Source organism: Dreissena polymorpha, chromosome 1 (assembly GCF_020536995.1).
Source record: "Dreissena polymorpha isolate Duluth1 chromosome 1, UMN_Dpol_1.0, whole genome shotgun sequence".
Taxonomy (NCBI): Eukaryota; Metazoa; Mollusca; class Bivalvia; order Myida; family Dreissenidae; genus Dreissena; species Dreissena polymorpha.
The window spans coordinates 180,099,492-180,118,406 of record NC_068355.1 but is presented as its reverse complement, the minus strand read 5'-3'; the positions used below and the strand labels follow the sequence as shown (position 1 = coordinate 180,118,406).

General features: G+C 35.7%; 1 long non-coding RNA gene across 1 annotated transcript in view; it reads left to right on the top strand.

Moving 5' to 3' along the window:
- The window catches only part of LOC127864045 (uncharacterized), a 37,698-nt gene extending 19,016 nt beyond the window's left edge, over nucleotides 1-18,682 (top strand). Inside the window, exons 2-3 of the long non-coding RNA XR_008041397.1 lie at nucleotides 584-1,057; nucleotides 17,087-18,682. This is a non-coding gene — a long non-coding RNA (uncharacterized LOC127864045). The remainder of the gene's footprint in view (nucleotides 1-583; nucleotides 1,058-17,086) is intronic.
- The last annotated feature ends 233 nt before the right edge of the window (nucleotides 18,683-18,915 follow it).

Here is an 18,915-nt window from a genome sequence, read left to right as displayed (position 1 = left end):
GCATTGTTTCTGCACCTGTTATCTATACTCGAGAAAAATCCGCGTTGTCTCTTAACGTTCCACATAGTAAACTATTTAAGCTGTAGACTGTGCGCAATACGTTCCTCTATTATTCAACTCAATAAATTGATACGCAGTCTACAACAATACCGGTCAGAACCGGTCAATGAGACAAAACACAATCATAATGGTTGGTGTGAAAACAAAGCAGAGGTGTAACAGTACATCTTATCGGCTTAGATAAACAATTAACACGGATTTGTCCCTGAAAGATCAATAGATTAACCACTTTTACCTCCTAGTGGTCGCTTAATTCAAGATTCGGACATCAAAATACACAAAAATCAGCGGTCGCTGGTCGCGTAAGACAAAAGTCGCTTAATACAATATAATTATATAGCGAAAAAGCTCCGTGGGATTTCAAATAGTCGCATAAGACAAAGGTCGCTTAATACACGTGGTCGCATCCACAAGATTGACTGTACATGTATGTAGAGAACAAAATGGATTTCTTTACAAATAATTTTAACTTACTAAAATCAGATTAATAATCTCATTCATTTTTGTTTTTGTATATTCACAGTTGATGTACCGAAGGCAGATTGGTCAGCAAGTGAAACATAGTCTGTGAGTGTTGAGAATAAATGGAACTCTAGCCAGATACTGGACATGTACTAGTATATTACTAACCTCCTTTCCTGTCTATATGGAAGTGACTGTACAGTAGTTGTAATAGTTGCCAATTGAGCAGCATAATGGAACTCAAATCAGACACTGGCAATGTACTGACATGATCCAAAGTGTCTAGGTGACATTGACTGCTTGGAATAGTAGTCTAGTGAGTAGTGGTACCAGAACTAAATCAAGACACTAGACATGTACGGACCTCCATCATGTCTTGGTGGAAGTGACTGAGTTTGGAATAGTTGTCAAGTGAGCAGCAGGAATTGAACTTAAAGTCAGCCACTGGACCTGTACTGACCTTCAACTTGTTGAGGTGGAAGTGACTGTGCAGGGATAGTTGTCAAGTCAAGAATTACAATCCAAGTCTTGTCAGGTAAGATAAACTATATTTCAATAACAGCCACAGCCTCAGTGGCATGCAGTCAAATCACAGATTGCGTGCTGAACTATAGTTTAAGTTCTAAGGTATGGGATATTGTGATCCGTCATTGTCTGCTGTCAATTGTGTGTTGCCTGTCATTTCAAGTACCACTTTTGGCTTTTGACATCTTCCTTTAAACCCCAGGAAAATTTGGACATGTCTTTGCAGTCCTTACACAATTGAGAAGAAATCCATATTTGATACTGTGTGTTGAAAATTTGTTTTGAACATTGAAGTTTAAGACAATCATTTATTAATTTCTGATAATAGCAAGTTGTTCTAAGCAATTCATTATCAAGCCTGTTATTTATCACCAGTATTAATGTGATCAAATTATTTTGAATGAGTATTTCATAAATTCCATATCTTTACCTCAAACATCATGTTTATGACTTTAGTTCATGTCTAAAAGTATATTCAGTATGTATTTCAGTTTAATAAAGACATTAAGAACTTCTACAATTCCATGAAGTGAAATTAAGTAATAATTCCTGGACAAACAGAGAAGTTTGGTAAAAAAATTAATTTTGAGTTATCTCCCTTGGACTGGCATTACTCGTATATGTCACCCCATTATCAAATGTAGCATGATCCAACAAGGGAGGTCACATTTGGTTTGTTTACCAAAAGTGGTTCTTTATTACTTCACTTTACATGAGTCTAACTAACTTTAAGAGCTCTTTTCTAGTTGGATTAAACAGTCTAAAATCACCCACTCCAGAAAGTCGAAACACTTATCTGACAGAACATTCAATTCCATGCTACATGCAGTGCTCCAGCTAGGATTTGAAAAGGGCAGGGGGGCTTTTTTGTCAAAAGGGCACTTTCGACGCGCAGTATTTTGTCAAAAGGGCACTTTCGACGCGCAGTATTTTGTCAAAAGGGCACGTTCGAGCGCGCGGGTGTTTCTGGAATGCTTCCTATTGCATGTTAATTTATATGTTATAAATAATTGTATTATTCCCATTATTATTAAACCATTCAAATAAAATGTCTACAATGAGGATTTAACTAATTACAATGTAATAAGAGATTTATGAATTATCATATTATGTAAAAAAAAAAAAAAAAAAAAAAAAAAAAAATTTTTTTTTTTTTTGAGGGGGGGGGGGGGGGGCAGGGCGGAGGTTCGGAGGGGCAGGGCGGAGGTTCGGGAGGGCAGGGCGCGGCGCCCTTCGATTAAGGCCTAGCTGGAGCACTGTACATGCAAGCTATTTACATCACAAAAATTGTAAACCAAAAAGATTGGAATATTTGTTTTCACGGTCATAGACAGTGTTCCTGATTGAAATCAACGTGCTATTGCTTAAAAATCATTTATTTATTGGTATACACAAGAAATGTCATTTTGTGGTAGAATATTTGCAGAAAAAATAATTTTGAAAACATTTTGTGTCTGTCAACATTTTCCGATTGGTTTCGGAAGTTGCCGATCGTATTTATATACACTGTATTGATAGACATAGGCCAAAGGACAGAATATCCTTCATATTTCAAGTGTGTCTGCCTTGATATTGTCACTTTATTAAATGAGAAGCAAAATCATACATGTATCAACCCGTTGTAGTCAGTAACATTAAAATATTTGGGTGTAGTCATTTGTTTTTTGTAAACCGCGACATGCTGTTTTTCGGTAATTTTCGTAACCATTGGACATTTCACATCACAAGTTTTCGTATAAATGCATGTTTTCCTTCAAATATTCTATAACTTTCTTGGTGTATGCAAATACGTTAATGATTTAAAAGTAATATTACCTTGATTTTGGTCAGGAAGTCTTTATATAATTGCTTAAAAAGACGCCACAAATTTAGTGCATACAATATTTGAACCCCCAGGCCCTACATATTTCATGTTATTCTTTTTTTGATAGTTCCATAAATTCCTATAACTTCGAGCACCCACTTATTTTGAACATTATGCCACATACATGTATCTTATTAATCTTGAGTTATTTCTTTGTATTTAAAAATGCTATCACATAATTAATTTTTTTGTTAACAAAATATTAATATTATATATAGTTTGGAAAAAAGGCATTTGTTTAAGATTTAGCTAAATTTGCTACACATGTAAAATAAAATGCCAATAATTTTTTAGAATATTTACTTTAAATCAGTATGTTTTAATTTATTAGTCTGAAACATTATTAATTTATTGATTTATTAAAAAAATATTACAAACATAAAATGTTTTCCTAAAACAATAATGACATAACAGGTTGATTTGAACATAGGAACTAATCACTGGGTTGCTAGGGTGCCATCCTAGGATTGTCATGTAACTATTAGGAAGTACATGATATGTCAATTACTTTGCCTTTATTTTGTTGTTTAGACATGGAGTGTTTAATGAAATGTTTTACTTTTCTTGAACATGTTTTTATTCAGTATAAAAAGTCAATAAACTCTACATTGTTGCTGAATATACAATGCACTTGAAAATAGGCTTTATGCTGATTGAAATTAAAAACAAAAAAACAACTTAAGCATCAGTATCTGTTCTTTCTGAGCAAAAGTGGCATTTATTGTTAGTGAAGAAGATACATTTTCAAGAATAAACATCAGAACTATAAATGTTTTTTAGAATGTGAGCATTTTATCCAGTAATCTCATAGTACCAGTTTTTGGATAGAAATCCAATAGCATTATTTAAAAGTTTGCAATACCTTGTTCCGAAATAAAAATCATTAACAAATACGCGGAGTAATTCATTTAAACAAACAGAAAATGCATTCTGAAACCTTTAATAGGTGTCTTGCAATCATTTGTAATAAATAACTTATGTTTAAAAAAATTATTGGTTCATGCTACCAATTGTAAAATATTGCAACCAATCCCTGAATAATGTAAATATGCCATGACGTTGGAATGACATATATCCCCATCAGACTAGAATATTTATTATACCCATTGCCTGTTATAAAAAATAGTAACATAGGTTACAACTCAAATTTCTCACTTTGTTTAAACTTATTATAATTTGTAAATTATCAACAGGTAGGAGAGAAACATACATTTATGTTTGTTCTCCCTTTCTTCTGTTTGAATCACATTCTGAAGAAGTACATGTATTTGAACTTAAGTGAACTACTTTATAATTTAAACAAAGGAAATTAAATCAAATTTTGTCGCAGAATTTTATTTTATTTTGTATACTGTCTTGCTAAACTATTCGACCCTAACATATAGACTGATTATATTCATAAATGTAGCAATATTTGTATGTTTCTTATTGGCTTTTGTGGTCTTGTGCTTCATTTAAATAAAAAAGCCTGTGTGGTAAGAGTGGTACAATTGTGTAGTAAAATATAACACCCTGATGCCTGTGATGTTAATCAAGATTAAAGGTAGAGGTAAATATTACTTTAAGAGGGATTTGCAGGACTGTTATACACTTAGAAGCATGATGATGATCATACATTGTTTAACTCCTTAGAAATGATCTACGTAAATTGATGTGGGGGCGCTGCATAAAACAACAATCAGTTCTCGTGTTCGCTGCATAATACAATTAAATAAGGTTAACATGTTCGCCGCATAATACAAATACATGTAAATGAGACCAACGTGTTCACTGCATAAAACAACAATAAGGTCATTGTGTTTGCTGCATAATACAACTAAATCATGGCGATCCAGACCATGACAAAGAAATTAGTTTTTTCAGTAATGTATGGAATTGATTTTGCGTTCATTTGCTGTTCTTGTTGATATCTGAGTTTTTCAAATGGCAGCGTTATATGTTCCCTTTGATATATTGCCCAAGAGCTAGAAGGTTACAACACTGCAGGGCATAGACCTCATTTTTGTAAGTTAATACATGTTAATTATCCAAAAACTACTTCATTACATTTCTTCTGTATTTATATTTTTTCAACAACATACATCTGGAGCAGTTAGGCAAAACTTCTCTCATACAAAATTAATATAAACAATTGTTATGCCCCCCTTCGAAGAAGAGGGGGTATATTGCTTTGCACATGTCGGTCGGTTGGTTGGTCGGTCTGTCAGTCGGTCGGTCCGTCCACCAGGTGGTTTCCGGATGATAACTCAAGAATGCTTAGGCCTAGGATCATGAAACTTAATAGGTACATTGATCATGACTCGCAGATGACCCCTATGGATTTTCAGGTCACTAGGTCAAAGGTCAAGGTCACGGTGACCCGAAATAGTAAAATGGTTTCCGGATGATAACTCAAGAATGCTTATGCCTAGGATCATGAATCTTGATAGATATATTGACCATGACTCGCAGATGACCCATATTGATTTTCAAGTCACTAGGTCAAAGGTCAAGGTCACAGTGACCCGAAATAGTAAAATGGTTACCGGATGATAACTCAAGAACGCTTATGCCTAGGATCATGAAACTTGATAGGTAGATTGATCAAGACTCGCAGATGACCCCTATGGATTTTCAGGTCACTAGGTCAAAGGTCAAGGTCACGGTGACCCGAAATAGTAAAATGGTTTCCGGATGATAACTCAAGAACGCTTATGCCTAGGATCATGAAACTTGATAGATAGATTGACCATGACTCGCAGATGACCCCTATTGATTTTCAAGTCACTAGGTCAAAGGTCAAGGTCACAGTGACCCGAAATAGGAAAATGGTTACCGGATGATAACTCAAGAATGCTTATGCTTAGGATCACGAAACTTCAAGGGTAGATTGATCATAACTTGCAGATGACCCCTATTGATTTTCAGGTCACAAGGTCAAAGGTCAAGGTCACGGTGACCCGAAATAGTAAAATGGTTTCCGGATGATAACTCAAGAATGCGTATGCCTAGGATCATGAAACTTGATAGGTAGATTGATCAAGACTCGCAGATGACCCCTATGGATTTTCAGGTCACTAGGTCAAAGGTCAAGGTCACGGTGACCCGAAATAGTAAAATGGTTTCCGGATGATAACTCAAGAACGCTTATGCCTAGGATCATGAAACTTCATAGATATATTGACCATGACTCGCAGATGACCCATATTGATTTTCAAGTCACTAGGTCAAAGGTCAAGGTCACAGTGACCCGAAATAGTAAAATGGTTACCGGATGATAACTCAAGAACGCTTATGCCTAGGATCATGAAACTTGATAGGTAGATTGATCAAGACTCGCAGATGACCCCTATGGATTTTCAGGTCACTAGGTCAAAGGTCAAGGTCACGGTGACCCGAAATAGTAAAATGGTTTCCGGATGATAACTCAAGAACGCTTATGCCTAGGATCATGAAACTTGATAGATAGATTGACCATGACTCGCAGATGACCCCTATTGATTTTCAAGTCACTAGGTCAAAGGTCAAGGTCACAGTGACCCGAAATAGTAAAATGGTTACCGGATGATAACTCAAGAATGCTTATGCCTAGGATCACGAAACTTCAAAGGTAGATTGATCATAACACGCAGATGACCCCTATTGATTTTCAGGTCACAAGGTCAAAGGTCAAGGTCACGGTGACCCGAAATAGTAAAATGGTTTCCGGATGATAACTCAAGAATGCGTATGCCTAGGATCATGAAACTTGATAGGTAGTTTGATCATGACTGGCAGATGACTTCTATTGATTTTCAGGTCACTAGGTCAAAGGTCAAGGTCACGGTGACCCGAAATAGTAAAATGATTACCGGATGATAACTCAAGAACGCTTATGCCTTGAATCATGAAACTTCATAGGTACATTGATCATGACTGGCAGATGACCCCTATTGATTTTCAGGTCAAAGGTCAAGGTCACTGTGACCCAAAATAGTAAAATGGTTTCTGGATGATAACTCAAGAATGCTTATGCCTAGGATCATGAAACTTGATAGGTAGATTGATCATGACTCGCAGATGACCCCTATTGATTTTGAGGTCACACGGTCAAAGGTCAAGGTCACGGTGACCCGAAATAGTAAAATGGTTTCCAGATGATAACTCAAGAACGCTTATGCCTAGGATCATGAAACTTGATAGGTACATTGATTATGACTGGCAGATGACCCCTATTGATTTTGAGGTCACTAGGTCAAAGGTCAAGGCCACAGTGACCCGAAAAAGTAAAATGGTTTCCCGATGATAACTCAAGGAAGCTTATGGCTAGGATCATGAAACTTCATAGGTACATTGATCATGACTCGCAGATGACCCCTATTAATTTTCAGGTCACTAGGTCAAAGGTCAAGGTCACAGTGACAAAAAACATATTTATAAAATGGCTGTCACTTCAACTGAGAGCCCATATGGGGGGCATGCATGTTTCACAAACAGCCCTTGTTAGGTAATTGTATTAAAATGCGCAGACATGTTATGTTGTAGATAATTGTATAACCTTAATGTTGCCTTGCTAGGCTTTTCTTGTGAGAATGAATGTGGCTGTCCCACTTGTGTTTTCTGATAATAATTCGCACTGTTTGTATTAAACCTAAGCTACCAATAAAAAGAGCAATTTTTATACGCCCGTCTATGACGGGACGTATTATGGTATACCCCGCGTCCGTCTGTCCGTCCGTCCGTCCGTCCGTCCGTCTGTTAATGTCGTACGCTACGTCAAATATCCTTTGACAGATTTTCTTCAAATTTTAACACAATCTTAATATTGATAAACCCTGATCCCCTTTCGTTTTTGACGGAATTCTGAATTGTCGTTCCAGAGTTATGGGACTTTGTTCGTCAAAATTTCGTGATTTCATTGAATGTCCTACTGTAGCTCAAATATCCTTCGATGGATTTTTTTCAAATTTCAACACAATCTTAATATTGATAAACCCTGATCCCCTTTCGTTTTTGACGGAATTCTGAATTGTCGTTCCAGAGTTATGGGACTTTGTTCGTCAAAATTTCGTGATTTCATTGAATGTCCTACTGTAGCTCAAATATCCTTCGATGGATTTTTTTCAAATTTCAACACAATCTTAATATTGATAAACCCTGATCCCCTTTCGTTTTTGACGGAATTCTGAATTGTCGTTCCAGAGTTATGGGACTTTGTTCGTCAAAATTTCGTGATTTCATTGAATGTCCTACTGTAGCTCAAATATCCTTCGATGGATTTTTTTCAAATTTCAACACAATCTTAATATTGATAAACCCTGATCCCCTTTCGTTTTTGACGGAATTCTGAATTGTCGTTCCAGAGTTATGGGACTTTGTTCGTCAAAATTTCGTTATTTCATTGAATGTCCTACCGTAGCTCAAATATCCTTCGATGGATTTTTTTCAAATTTCAACACAATCTTAATATTGATAAACCCTGATCCCCTTTCGTTTTTGACGGAATTCTGAATTGTTGTTCCACAGTTATGGGACTTTGTTGAATGTCAAGGAGACGGTGCTCCATGCTCATGTACTTATAAAATAAACCATGTATTCAAATACAAATAAACTGAAGTAAAAAAATGATTCAAAGGGTTATTTATTACCTTACTACTTCATTGGCGAACGACGGGCGTATCATGCGCTCATGGCGCAGCTCTTTATTAGCAATTATCTTATATGACTGTAAAGTGGTTTACTCTTTATCGTGTTTAATTTGGTTGTAGTTGTATGCATGAACTAGGATGTACATGATTGTAATACTTAGCTATCTATTCTCCACAGTCAACATTTAAGCATGCCCTTCCGTTTACCAGATCTGCTTGACGCTCCTCACCAGTGGTTATTTCCGTTGATCACAATAATAATAATAAGTGACAGCAAAATGTGTCTAGTACTAAAATTAATATATTTATGAGAAGACCAAAAATATTGTGTATGCCCCTGCATTGACAGATTTGGGAGGTACATATTGATTGACCCATCCTTCCATCTCTACAGGGTGAACACAAATTTTTCTTACTTGCATGGATTTTGTACTTGAACACTACCAACACACCCATATCAACCTTACTGCACGTTGCTGTTGACGCTCACCTACTTTTGGTTTAGACTAATGCAGAGTCCAATCTCTTGTAGGCTAAGAGCTTATATAGGCTGAGAGCTTGTATAAGCTTTATTGATAAACAAATGTTGTTGTTGTTGTTGTTTATCACTTTACCACTTAGCTCCGTATTTTGACGCATTTGCATTCCCTCAGAAAGTTAAATTTAAATAAAGACCTATCTTACTAGATGCAAGTTTAAAAGGCTTCATTTCAAACTCTTAAATACTGATTAGCAGCAAACATCATAAAACCTTAACAGCCTGCGAGTTACTCACAGGCTGTTCTGGTTTTATGCTGTTTTCACATAGCCATGTTTACATTGCTTTGAGTGGGAAAGGGTTAACTAAAATGTACTTATTCCATCTAACAACATTTTCGCTTTCTACAATGCTTAAACACTGACATGGATGGTTTCTATGAACACTCTTAATAAACTAAAATCACCTGCTTCATCTTGACTATGAAATTGACCAACTTTGGGACTTACACTCAGAAGGTCTAAATTTTGGTTACACCAAATTTACCCATCTTTAGTTTCTCCTTGAAATTAACCTCATTTTTTACTCTGGCCTAGTTCTTTGTTAATTATACTCCACCAAACAAAGTTGAGCTTTTCTGTTGGTCAGTCGGTCTGTCGGTCGGTCGGTCTGTCGCTCCGTATTAAGTGTCCGCTCTCTGATTAAAGTTATTTTCATCCGATCTTCACCAAACTTGGTCAGATGTTATATCTAGGTGATGTCTAGGTCAAGTTCAAATATGGGTCATGCCGGGTCAAAAACTGGGGTCACGGGTTCACTTAGTGCGTTTTCAACATTGAGCATGGTGTCTGCTCTCTAATTCAAGTAGTTTTCATCTGATCTTCACCACACTTGGTCAAAAGTTGTATCGAGATAATGTGTAGATCAAGTTCAAACTTGGGCAATGCTGGGTCAAAAACTAGGTTACGGGGTCACTTAGTGCGTTTTAAACATTGAGCATGGTGTCCACTTTTTTTGTTAAGACAACATGCAAAATATTCTGTTTCAATGCGTCATGTGGGGGTATTCGTCTCGTCTGTGACAAAGCCCTAGTTATAATTGTTATTATTCAAGCTCCTTGTATTGCCTTAAGTTTCATTTCAATTTGCTGTCCAGTCATTGTTTTTTGTCTGTCTGTTTGAGAGTAACCATCAATGATATATTTGATCTTGCATCAATTATGATTATGAAGAGCTTTGTTTCATGAAAGGGCGTTGTATTTTGACAATTGCTAGGATATCCTATATACCAGACTTCATTTTTAATTTGACATTGACCTCAAACTTAACAAGCACTTCTTAGGGGTCTAACTGTGATGCCACTGACCAAGTCAGGTTATTGTAATGTTTAATAACAAGCAATAATGAGGAGAGTGTGACAACCACTGCTGGGGAATTAGTCACCATCTATGAGAAACAAAACGCTCTCATTCAATACAGCAGTATGACACACACAAAAATGCTCATTGCTTAATAAAATTCTTATTTCAAGTAGATCTTTTTTTCAGATCAGGCATATAGATCTTTAATAATCAAAAGTTGTAAAGACCAAGCGATACTTGGCTTGGGGGAGTATCTCTTTTAGTAGACGCTAACCGTTATCGCCCGTTTCCAATCATTGAAGCACAAGTCCGCCTAGTAGGCGGAGTTTGGCCCATTGAGAAATCTAGTAATGACCAATTAAAACACTGCGTTCGATGACGCGTAATAATCGTTCCATTTTTTATCACAGCGTTTGTTATCAGCTGTTTGCGGAAAAGACATGTATTAAACCCACCAAAACAGATTGGACTCACCTGCGTCAGTTTTAATAATATCCAATATAAAATAATAACATCTATATCCACAATACACTGTAAAGCATATTTTGAGAAATACTTCCACAATATGTCAGAATGTATTTCCAAAGCTAAATACACCCAACCCTATTTTACTTCATGTTTGCTCCGTTTAATTACGCGCGAAAGTTATGCTTGCATATATACTGTCTACATCGTCACATTACACGCTTTGCATCAGAGTTGCTTAAAATAACCATTGAACTGGTATAACTGACCGTGTGGCAAAGTGACAAATTTGGATGCTGCATGTGCTAATTAATTACAACATAGGCGTAATAATTGACCATTGGAGACGGCAAAGAAAACGGCGTTTTTGTCGCACGTCTTCGGTGAAGATGGCACATGAAATAAACAAATAATTAAACCCGGACTTGAGCCGTCCAGGGTCGATTTTGAGATCAATGTAAATCCGATGAGTAAGTTTAAGGCGGGGATATTTATTTCTAATTTCTGATGGTAAGCGGCTGGCACTGAGCAGTTACATGAGCAATTACTGACGAAACATATTCGCTACTTTCCGAAACCTGTTCCATTGGCATTCTACGAACGTTGCTAATGTCAGCCATCTATAAATTATCTATAAGCAAAGTAAAGCACTGCAAAATCATATTTAAAAACAATGTGTCAACCGAATCATATATTGATTTCGTATTTGCTTAATGTGCAAAAGACGAATCTTGACATGTTTTCGGACAGACGTTTTCTTATACGGTATGATTCGTCGATTTTAATTTATTTTCAACGTTCTTTTTCACATTTTTAAAGAATGACGAATACACATGCGGTGTTACAGATGGTCTAATTGATAAAATTTTGCATTGTACTCACAAGATATTGCACATACACAATAAAAAATAACTAGCTAGCTAGAGCTCGAGGGGCTATGCCCTCTATTTGCTTTTATACGGTCTCAGACTCTCTGCTTAATTTCCCGGATTTCGAATTTGGGACAATTGACACCCCTGATATCATGGATATATAGTATGTCAATACCAGTGCGTGTGTGTTTTTCGTATTGATTTCACATTGTGCCTTTTATTGACTGGAATATAAGAAATAAATGGTAAGATCTTTGTTAATATGTTGCTTTTTATGTCCCCCACTATAGTAGTGGGGGACATATTGTTTTTGCCCTGTCTGTTGGTTGGTTGGTTGGTCTGTCTGTCTGTTTGCGCCAACTTTAACATTTTGCAATAACTTTTGCTATATTGAAGATAGCAACTTCATATTTGGTATGCATGTGTATCTCATGAAGCTGCACATTTTGAGTGGTGAAAGGTCAAGGTCAAGGTCATCCTTCAAGGTCAGAGGTCAAATATATGTGGCCAAAATCACTCATTTTATGAATACTTTTGCAATATTAAAGATAGCAACTTGATATTTGGTATGCATGTGTATCTCATGGAGCTGCACATTTTGAGTGGTGAAAGGTCAAGGTCAAGGTCATCCTTCAAGGTCAGACATCATATAGGGGGACATTGTGTTTCTCAAACACATCTTGTTATATATTATATCTCAGTAATTTGCTTCAAGTACAAAAGATCATTGACTTTCTTGCGTTATTATTATGACTCATACAAATTTGATTTTGACTCTTGAAAATATGGTCCCAAGAGTCATTGACTCTTGAAATTTGAGGTCTAAGGAAAGCCCTGTTTAAACATTTGGATTTCACAATAAATGATATTTAAGAACATGTGTCATACATGCCAGAATTTTTTAGGTCCAAAGCGGGACATTCCATAAAAAAATTGTCGGGAAATTTGACCAAAAAGCAGGACACCTAAAACGATCTATCATTCCACCTTTACTGTAGTCAGTATAGTACTAACAAAAACTATTGATACTTTTATTAAAGACATAAAACATCTGATATGAAGCATGAAATCTAAAACATAGCAATAACAGTTTTATTAAATAAGACAATAGCAAACAACGAAGATAATATTCATCTTTTTAGAGTACAAAATATGGAACATTACGACAACAATACTCATTATATTACTTTCAATGGCAAACATTACGCAGGGGAGGTTATCCATTACACTGAAAGTACGGATTACAGTAAACTATCTACCGAACAGTTACATCAGCTTGACACAGAAAACGCGACCGTTCACATTTCCGAGGTAGGTTTTTGGTGGAAGCAAATCGTCTTTGTGTTCATTTTAACTGCCAACAACTTAATTGGAGTAGGGTCAAACTGTCATGCATAGCACCTCATTGTTTTTATTACAATTACACCCAATTACACTAGACAGGATGGGTATCACTTATTGGACTGTTTGTTGCGATTTTGGTATATTGCACATTCGGATTATCCCGCTATTTTGGAACTAAACAATTGTTTTGTAAACCGTTTCAAACAAAGACAAAAACAAACACATTTTCAGCATTTATTTCATTATAATACAACTATCAATAGCAATAAGCGACCACTATCTTGAAGACCACCATGGTGTGAATGCCTGATAAAATCAATAATTAGCCGATAAATCGCTGATAAGGTGTCATAAACAACACTGGTACACACGAGAAGTAGAATCGGATTGTTAATTGGGGGCAATAAAGGGATTAACGGTGGTAAGTGTTAGCGAAACAGAGCTTGAATAGCGAATTTTTTTGGGAACCTATAGACCTTACATCGTTTCTTAACGAATGTCGGGACAAATTGTCTCATATCGGGACGCCGGGACAAAGGGCCCAAAAGCGGGACTGTCCCGCTGAGATCGGGACGTCTGGCATGTATGACATGTGTACATTTTTTAAAATAAATAATAATTATAAATAATATTACAAAAAAAGGTTTTGTGGAGTTGAGTGGAGTTGGTCTGTGTTAAAAAAAAGACAGATAATAATTGACACAAATTGGTCTCAGCATGTTCAATAAATTATAACAGTATGTTGCCTAAAGAACATATAACCCAGGCAAGTGTTATATGGTCAGGCCTTGAAGAATTTTTCCAGAGCCACTCACCCTGCAGGGCGAGTAGGTCTGACAATCCACTCGCCCTTCACTTTAATCTACTCGTCCTGCAGTAAAAAAAATATATCTATATTTATAGTTATGATCAACCAGAACCTTTTAACCTACATTGTACGTAACATAGTGACACTAAACTGCAAACAAATTAACTATACTATCTGATGGATTTTATTTGCTTTCCATAAGTTTTCTGCACCTGTTTCCTTTTCTCAATACTTTCCGCTTCTCGTTTTGATGACTTTTCTTTCTGTTCCTTGTCTCCACCACCTTGCAGATATTTTAAAATAGAAACCTTTTCCATGCTGAGTTTTAATATTTAAGACAAACTTTTACTGACAGACACGCTAGATTGACAAATGGTTACAATATGGTAAATTTTGGCTAAGGCTTCTGATCACGAATTATTTTGTTTATTAATAATTATTTTTCTGTTTATTTTTAATTAAATATAAGAAGTATCATAATTAACCAGTTATGTACACTGCAAGGCCGATATATCGCGGACCGGTATATCACGCTGTCCAATATATCGCGCTTTGGCTATGGCTCCCAAAAATCCGACGAGCATGATCACTAAATGACATGTTTTAATCTGAGAATTCGCTAACAGCAAAAAAAACGGTTCTAGCTAGAATTAACACCCTATATTTCGCGGCTTACAATTGAACGCAGTGAAGCGTGAAAAACAGTCGATTAGTGACAGTGTTGTTTACACACGGCTGAGGTTGTTTTTAACACTTAAGAAATAACCAATTAGTGTCATTGCAATGGTAATAATGGCAGTTTACTGGTATATAAAACATTAAATTTCGGTACTGGTCATGAATTTCTTTGTCCTGATAAAAAGCGCTCGAAAATTGGCGTGGGTGTATTTATTTGTAAATTAAAATTTCGTAGCGGGTACAACATTGAGATAATTTAATTTCCATTAAAAGTTTTGTTGTAAAGGTCAACTAAAGTAGCCCGGTATTTTGCGAATTATGTGGCATTGGTATTTCCTCTTAATAAATTATAATACAAACATGCTGTATATCGTTACCGTTACGCTGTTTCAATGCAGTTTGCAAATTGCAATTAATTAGCGGCGGATTATCGGGTTATCGGGTTAAAAGCAATATGCGACCGTTTGATCTTTTTGTTTCCGCATGTGCGAATATCACCTATTATTACTGGAAAAGAGATTATTAATTTATAATTTATTATTTTTAGTTGTTGAATCATACTATTTCAAGCACACATTATGACAATTATAGTCCAATTAAAGTTAAAAAGAACAATGCAATTTTTAGCCGAAATCAACCGATATACATGTTCTCAGTGCTACAAAGTTTTTATCATAAAATCAATACACGCACGCTTTTCACGTGACATTGTACATTGGTGCATAATTTTCGCGCGCTTTTGTCGAGACAAAGGAAATATATGAGGACTTTTTTGATGCTAGATATTGTAAACGTCTTGTTAACATAAAACAATTGGGAACGTGTTTCTGATTACAAATTATTACGGTATTCTCATATGGGAATTAAACAAAGCATTAATATTTTTTTTTACATTTACAATTATTTCAATATATTAATTTTGATAAAACCCTTTATGCTGCGAAAAAATGTTTTTATAATTTATGCATGAAAAGCTCGATTGCCAGGAGGATTACACCCGGTTGCTATAATCAGTCTCTTAAGTAACTGGCCACGATTTTATCGTGGAGGAGATCACTGTCGGGAACAATTCCTGTGGTAGGTATTACAAAGCCGTAAAACTGCAATAAACCAATTAAATTATCGATTGATAGTGACACAGGAGTTATTCACGCATAACTGATTCACAACTGTTCCCATCTTAAGTGCATTGGGACCATACAATGTGCATTGTGTAAACAATGAATCATGAGAATGATTCTTTTTCATTGACTTGATTCTGGTGATGATGATGATATTGATGATGATAAGAAAGATGAATATAATTTTTTTTGAATGAAAATTTTGTTTTATAGCTGATTTTAGAAAGGAAGAAATACAATTATTTAAAGTCAATACATTTTTTAGTATATGTACACATATTTACCATTTTGTTTATACAAAAAGTGAACAGTTGGCCATGCACTCATCAACTCCAGACTCCCTATGACCCAACCCCCTCTTAAGAGGCCACCCTGCTTAAGCAGCCAATGTGGCCGTTTCCCTTGACTGGCTGCTTAAGAGGGGTTGGACTGTATACTTATTCATGACATGCCCATGAAGTTCAACGCTTAATTTCACAACACTTTAAATGAGTATAAATTTAATAGAGGTTTGAATTGGTATTTTTAACAAAAAGTACTATTAATTTTGGTTGCTGGATAAAACTGTTGGACAATTTGGAATATGCATTGTTTAAATACATGTCTATATTTAAAGTGCCTTTTTTGTGAGAATAACTGTAAAACTTCCCATTTCATAGTTCTGACAAAAGAACAAGATAAATAAATAATGATTCATAAAACAGTACATTTGGATTTCATTTTGTATGTAATGGATAATTTTGCTCTATGTTGTTATTATTTACATAATAATTCAATAAATTATATTACATCATTTAATTAAGTAATAAATTTGTAACAACCATTTATCCACTTAAATGTTAAAGAGATTTCAACGATATGGCTTAAAAAGCTCTGTTAATAATAACTTTTTTTTCTGATTTTTGTGTAGAATACAGACTGAAAAATTCAACAAACATATAATTCTTGAGGATTATACACTTATGATGCTATGTTCACCATTCTACTCCTCGTCCTGAAACAAATAGTTGCCAGTAAGACTTGGATACCTAATACTGATCGCCTTCACACAACAGGCAGGTACAGTTCTGCGGTCATCATGTTGAAGGCGTCCATGTATCTCAAAGACGTTCTGGCGATAGGCAGCATGTCGCTTATAACGCTTTGTGTCCTCCACATATACCACCTGATCATGGGACAATTCTACTTTGTTATAAAGCATAAATAAAATGCTTTGCCTAAAACATTTTTAGATACAGTGGTTCATGATTTTGAGTTATTAATAAAGCATCAAAAGAGATCCATGTATGACTTTTTGCCTAAACCTGCTTACCTTATAGGAGAACATTTTATGCCTGAACAGGTGGTCTACTAAGTACTCCTAGAACAAAACAGATTTCTTTGCAAATAATTTTATTTACACAAGTTAGATCATTTAGCTCATTCATGTTTGTTTGTTCACAGTTGATGTACAGAAGACACACTGGTCAGCCAAGGAATCATGTTCTGTGAATAGCAAGAATGTTACTTGAGCCAGGGAATCATGTTCTGTGAATAGCAAGAATGTTACTTGAGCCAGGGAATCATGTTCTGTGAATAGCAAGAATGTTACTTGAGCCAGGGAATCATGTTCTGTGAATAACAAGAATGTTACTTGAGCCAGGGAATCATGTTCTGTGAATAGCAAGAATGTTACTTGAGCCAGGGAATCATGTTCTGTGAATAGCAAGAATGTTACTTGAGCCAGGGAATCATTTTCTGTGAATAGCAAGAATGTTACTTGAGCCAGGGAATCATTTTCTGTGAATAGCAAGAATGTTACTTGAGCCAGGGAATCATGTTCTGTGAATAGCAAGAATGTTACTTGAGCCAGACACTGAAACTGTACTAGCCTCATTGTTGTCTAGGTGGAAGTGACTGGGGTTGAAATTGTTGTCTAGTGGGCAGCAGAAATGGAACCCTAGCCGGACGCTGGACATGTGCTGACATCCAATTTGTCAAGGTGGAAGTAACTGTGCTTGGAATAGGTGTCTAGTGAGCAATAACAATGGAACTCAAGTCTGACACTTAACATGTACTAACCTCCCTCCTGTTGAGGTGGAACTGACTGTGCCTTTAATAGTTGTCTAGTGAGCAACATAAATGGAAGTCTAGCCAGACGCTAAACAAGTACTGACATCCTATTTGTCTAGATGGAAGTGACTGTGGTTGGAATAGTTGTTTAGTGTGTACTGGATATAGAACTGAAGTTAGAAAGTGGACCTGTATTGACCTCACTCCAGTTTGGGTGGAAGTGCCTGTGCTTGGGATAGCTGTCCAGTCAAAAATTACAAGTCAAATCTTGTCAGGTAAAATTACATAGATATCAATAACAGCCGCAGCCTCAGTGGCATGCAGCCCAATCACAGATTGCATGCTCAACTGAGGTTAAGTTCTTAGATGTGTGCTATTGTGATCAGTCACTGTCTGCTTTTAAATGTGTGTTGTCTGTCGTGTTTTGGTAACACAGGAAAGAAGTTTAAAAAAACTGGACTTGCGTTCTTAGTTCTCACCCATTTTAGAAACAATCCATATGTGATACTGTGTGTTGTAAATTTGTGTTGAACATTGTAATTTTAGACAAATATTCATTGCAGTGTTGTTAGTAGCAAGTTGGTCTTAGCAATTATCAAGTCATTAAGATAACTGTTAATTAATACTTGTATGAACTGGGTTAAATTATTGTGAATGAATATTTCATTAATTCCATAAATTTAACACCAACATTAAAGCAAGTTAATGACATGTTCATGTCTTTAGTTCATGTCTAAAAGCGTATGCCGTATGTATTTCAGTTTTTGTATAGACATTAAGAACTTCTAAAATTCCATAAAGTGATTGAAAATCTCAATTTAACTTATAATTCTTGGACAAACAGAGTTTGGTACAATATTTTAATTTTGAGTGGTCTCCCTTGGACTTGCTTTACTGAGTCAACTCGTATATGTCACTTCCATTTGTTAACCAATCCCTGAATAATGTGAATATGCCATGAGGTTGGATTAAATGGACAGTCAACAAGATTGAGAAAAAAAAAAGTTTTAAAATACCATGTTTTTTTATAACTATTAGTTTATATTGATTTAAATATAACGACTAGTATTAGTGCTGCAACAATACGCCAAATAGCGTATTGCGATATATTGTCAGCTCAAAAACCCGTATTGCAATATAACGCAATATATTGCTTACTTGTACCAAAATTATAACTCGCCAATTACCCGATAATCCCGTATATTTCAGTTTTAAAGCAA